Genomic DNA, 6000 nt, shown 5'->3' with positions numbered 1-6000 from the left:
AACATATTTGCCGAGGCTCCCCTTCCGGATCAGCTCTTCTATGGCATTCTTCAGATGCCGGCAGTTGTCAGTTAAGTGACCGGTGTGGCCATGGTACTCACAGTACTGGCTCGTGTCACCGTCCCCCCTCGCCTTGGGAGGCCTTTCCCACTTCTGACCCTCGTTCTTGCTCAGGGCGAAGACCTCGGCAGCAGATACGACCAAGGGGGTGTGGCCATTGAACCGCTTTTGGTAGTACGGTCCTGAACTCCCCCCGGCGCCCGCCGAGTTCTGTTTCCTGGCAGATTTGTCAGACCGTGACCTATTATTGTCACGGCGTCCTTCATCCGGGTTGTCCTCCTGGCGGCTCTTTCTCTATGAGTGCCCGGCCTCGCAAGGGCCTACCCAGGTTTTGTGGTAGTCCTCCACCTTTATGGCCTGGTCGGCCATCTTCCTGGCGGAGTCTAGGTTCAGGCCGCCGCACTTGATGAGCTCATTTTTTAAGTCTCCTCTCGGGAGGCCTTTCATCAGTGCGAAGGCCGCCAGTTCGCTGTTCAGCTCACGAATCTGCTGAACCTTGGCGTCGAACCTCTTCACATAACTCCGGAGAGACTCGCCTCCCTCCTGTCTGATAGTCAGGAGGTCCGATGTCTCGACGGCCCTCCTCTTGTTGCAAGAATACTGGGCCAAAAATGTGTCCCTTAGGTCGGCATAACAGTATACCGACCCATCGGGTAGCCCCTTGTACCAACTTTGTGCCATCCCATGCAGAGTCGTTGGGAAGACTCGGCACCAAACCTCATCGGGTTGCTCCCATACCGACATGTAAGACTCGAAAGCCTCGGCGTGGTCGGTTGGGTCGCCTTCTCCTTTGTATGATATGGGTGGCAACTTTAGCTTGGTCGGCACCGGGACCTCTAGGACATAGGCATCGAGGGGCTGTCTGACCACGTGTCGAATGACACGCGGCGATCGGCTCCTCACATCCTTAGTCCGGCTCCTCTCCCCGTGGCGGGAAGGGCTTCTTCTCCGACTCTGGTGAGTCGGGCTTCTTCTCCGACTCTGGTGAGTCGGGCTTCTTCTCCGACTCTGGTGAGTCGGACTTCTTTCGCTCCTCTGGGGCAGGCCTCGTCGGTGCTGCGGCGACGCTGTCCTCCCGCGAGTGCGAGAAGGACTTAGGTCTACCACTAGCGCTCTGGGCTCCCCCGGCATCTTGACAGGGTCAGCTTCCTCCAATGCTTCATTCAAGTTTCTCGGAGTCACATTTTGGGCCCTGGTCTCCTGTGCGGGTGCCGCCGCTCTTGTCGTTGTGACAGTGTGAGTCGGCGTGCCACCCATTAGGTCCAGGAGTAGCTTCAGCTTAGCTGCATCAACCACATGTCCCATGATGGTGACTTGGTCGGCGGGCAGCGGCGTATCTGGTATTATTGGCATCCCGTACGCCGGTTGAATTACTCGGCCGGTGGAGGGCTGCACAACCCCAGAATTGTGGACGGTATCATCTTGGCGAGAATCGGTTTCGTCGGTCACCACAATGCTTAATTTGCTTTGACATCTTCTTAGCTTATTGGGTGGGTTTTGTTTTTTTTGTTTTTTTTTTAAGGGATTTGACTAGCTTCTAGTATCTGTTTTCCCACAGACGGCGCCAATTGTTCCGGGTGTAATTCCGAAGCAGTTATTTGTTACCACTCGTGGCTTGTAGAATGACGTCTTTGATCGAATCTTTCTCTCGGTCTCTCCTGAAACAATGAACAAACTGAGGGCTCGGCTTTGGCCGAGCGTACTCACTCCGACGCCCAAGTCAGTAAACTTAAAGGGATTAAGTTATGTGTTACTTGGCGAAGTATGTATTGTAGAGAGATAAGGAAGATATTACCAGATTATGAGGTGTTTAGGTTAAATTGTGGATCCTTTCCTCAATAAGGGTTGAGGAGTATTTATAGACTTTCAGCTTTTGTCACGTAGTGACCAAGTGGCCAAGTGGCTAGCAGGTGGAAAGACTGATCTACCCTCGGCCGAGGGACCCATGGCAGGCCGGCGGGCCCTGTTGACTCGCCGCCGAGGGGTCTTGGGTATGAGTACGCGGATATGTGCCCCGGCTGGCAAGTCACCGTGGCCGGGACATAGGTGACAGGCCGACAGGTTGCGTCGGTTAGGCTGTCTAAGTCGTTGACTTGCTGTGGATATCTTTGACCTTGCTCAATATGTTGACTTGGTCAGCGGGTGCAGAATATGCCCCATCAATAGGCATTACCAAAGCTTTGGTCTTAATAACATGTTCATCACCTAACCTCATAACAAAATTATTTCATTCAAGCATTACCAAAGGTTTGGTCTTCATCACATGTTCATCATATACTCACAACGTTACTAGATCCATATTCGCATCGCTAGCCCACTTTATACCCTCATATTTACCAAGGTCAAGCCCACGGCCCATGTAATACCCCTTATTTTATAATAATATTTTATTCGGAATGTTCTTTATTTAATAAATTATTTTTCGAGTTTAATAATATATTTTAAATATATACATCGCATTAATTATTCCATTATCCATTTTATTATTCCCCGTTTTGATCTACTTTTTGAAGAGTTAAATTGTCCGTGCATAATTTGACTATTTTAATTTAATAATTACTTTTCTAATATATGTTCTCCTTGCGTTTTAAAATAGTCCAATCCGATTTGTAATCAGATGATCCAACTTATGAGCTAATGGACCCAAACCCACTTTTTAACCCTCTTATATATATAAAACCCTAAGCTAGTTGGCCCTTGGTAGGTTGCTCACCTTGTTTTCTTGCGTGAAACGTGTGGCGTATCTCTCTCCTTCCTCTCTTTTGTTCTTCTTTTCTTCCTTTGACTCCATTGTTGCACATCTTTCCTTCTTCCCACTTCAAAAGAAAATTATATTTTCACCATCTTGGCTCTTACCTTTTCAACATATTCATCTCCAAACATTTTTATGAGAATTATTTATATGGACCTTTAGACTTACGTTTTGGGTCTCGTATTTCAATGAATAAAGAAGAAGAAAAGTCTTTTATGGTGCTTTCATGGATTCAGATTCGGGTATTCTTTAAAGTCGATTTTTGAGGACGTTGACACGTGTGAGAGACGACCGTTGTTGATCGTGTTTTTCATGGCGGTTTTCGTTATTGTGCATTATTAATTGCTAAAATGGTAACTAGGTGTTTCTCCTTTAATTGTGTTTATGCCAATTGATGTAATCAATATGATTTAATGATTACTTTGTTGGATTATTACATGGTCGATAATTTATTGTCATGAATAATATGTTTCATAAGTTAGTACATGCTTTAATGCTTTAATGGTATATCGTGGTGTTTCTTATGCGTTGTTTTGGGTGTCGTGTGCGCAAATAGGGTTCACGAGTAAACCCTAGAGGCGGCAAGACTTGCGGCCATTAGTGTTACTTAGGGTTATAGCTGAACTTGGTATAACCTTGAAAATATGATTCAAGGTTATGGCTGAAGCTAGTACAATCTCAAGTTACGACTCAAGTTATGGCCGAAACAGATATAACCTTAAAAATATTATTGTTGAAGCTACTATAACTTTAGGATACGACTTAAGGTTATGGCTGAAACTAACGTAATACTGGGATTATGACTCAAGGTTATGGTTGGAATTAGTATAACTTTGAGTTTCGTGTCAAGGTTATGGGTGAGGTTAGTATAACCTCAAAGGTATTTGTTGAAGTTATAGTCGAGGCTAGTATAACCTCACATCTAGAGTTCATGTTATGGTTAAGGTTATTATAACATTGATCGTTAGTATTTGTCTCACATGTTATGTTGTGTTGTGTAAGGTTGCTATATGACACTATGTTTACATATCTCTTTGGCTACTCATGTTCATATAATTGTAGGATAGTCAGTTATAATATCCTATTGGTTGAATCGTGATGTTGTTCACGCATATTGGTACAGTCAGTTATATTGTGCATTTGTTTGTTGGCTAGTTTTAATAGATGACGATGGTATTAGTTATAAACTATCGGAATGAACTAATGCCACTCATTGATGTGAGATTTATTTGGTCGATGTTCGGGGGTGGCTAGAGTCCTCATTTATATGCTCTGGGTCCCGAGTGTCGTTCGGTGTACAGTTATTTCATCGAGGGGCCTGGCCAGGTTTTACGCACATAGGCAGTGGTGATACGCTATACATAGTACTGTGGAGGCAGTGATGATACACTCCACACCGATGGAGGCAGTGGTTATACGCTCCTTCAGTCAGAGGCAGTGGTGGTACACTCTGACAAGTTAGAGGCAGTGGCGATATGCTCTAACGGGCGTTCGCTCTATGCACTATGCTTTGATGCTAGCTTTGTGCCTTATGTTGCTATGGATCGTGTGCTACTTAGTTTTGTGAGTGTCCAACTGTTCATGGTCTAGTGGTCGCATATGGTCTAGGGTCGCATGATTTCAATTGTCTGGTGTTGAGAACAATGTACTATGTTATGTTGATGTCGAGTTTTCATGAGTATAGATGGTCTCACATGTTTACTGGTTATGCATTTCAATTGTTATTGATTGTTGATTATATTCACTTGTTGTAAACATGACTGGGAGAGCATCTAGTTTCTCCCGACTAATTGTCGACCCCCATTCAAGGGTTGTTCAGGTTGAATGCTAATTGATTTTTGGATGATTTTCTTTGGGATGCATCGAGAGGCGAGAGGAATAATAAGCTATGATTTTTTTTTTCAGTTTTTAAGAACCTTTTTAATAATGTATTGACTTTTGGATTTGGATTTAGTCTCAATCCGGATTTGGTCAGGTGTTTCCGCCACCTTGACCCTATTATTATTATTATTATTATTATTGTTGTTGTTGTTGTTGTTGTTGTTGTTGTTGTTGTTGTTGTTGTTGTTGTTGTTGTTGTTGTTGTTGTTGTTGTTGTTGTTCTTGTTATTATTACTATTATTACTATTATTACTATTATTACTATTATTACTATTATTACTATTATTACTATTATTATTATTATTATTATTATTATTATTATTATTATTATTATTATTATTATTATTATTATTATTATTATTATTATTATTATTATTATTATTATTATTATTATTATTATTATTATTATTATTATTATTATTATTATTATAAAATGCGCGCAGCTTTCATTATAATAAAAATAAAATGTTTACATGAAATTGGTGGGGAGCCGAGAGACAATCTGGGCTCCCACACCCTTAGCAATAGTAAAGCTAATACGAGTAAAAATGTAAGCGGCTACCCGAGCCCCAAAGATCCGAGATACCGAGAATTTCGGATCCGCTTGAGCAAGGCAACAAGATCCGAACTCAACTCCCGAGGGAAGAGAAAGAGAAAGGTAGGAAACCATAACCCGCTACCGCGCACAAATCCCCATACTTAGCACACTTTCGCCGAGCAAAGATCGCCGACAACCCGGCCCTAAGCACAAAATCGCCAACCTAGTCCGAGTCAAAGGTGAAGAACCCGTCGGTCGACGCACACATCACGCCCGTCCCAAGAATAAAGCAATAAATCCGCAGGACGAAGAGAGCAACCATGCCCATCAACCAAACCGATATCAACCTCCTTCCCCGCAGAAATACCAGATCTATAGCAGATGTCGAAGAGAGTGTCCCGGACAAGGTTATGCCGATGTTTAACGCCCACGATGCAAAAAGACAAGAAACAGCGTGGTCCCCAAAAACATCCCCGCAAAAACCCGAGAGCAAGCAGACGGGGCCTAGATACCGAGAATAACGGAACACCCGGACGATACCCCAAAGACACTACGGTAAGTCCTCCCGTTCATAGTCCGCCCCAACCCCGAGATAGGAACCGCACGCAACCAATCGAGGAGTGAGAACCCCGCCGAGACCGCCATAGAGCGATCCGGCGAGGTGTCAAAGAAAAAAGACTCGAGGCAAGAGCAACCGTCGTGAAATAAATATCCGCCAATTTCTTCATAAGTTTGGGGCGCAATTTCACTAGGGCGACCTAATATATCG

The sequence above is a fragment of the Silene latifolia genome, chromosome Y (genome assembly GCF_048544455.1).
Source record: "Silene latifolia isolate original U9 population chromosome Y, ASM4854445v1, whole genome shotgun sequence".
Taxonomy (NCBI): Eukaryota; Viridiplantae; Streptophyta; class Magnoliopsida; order Caryophyllales; family Caryophyllaceae; genus Silene; species Silene latifolia.
The sequence above is the reverse complement of the archived record's forward strand: the minus strand, read 5'-3'. Positions refer to the sequence as shown.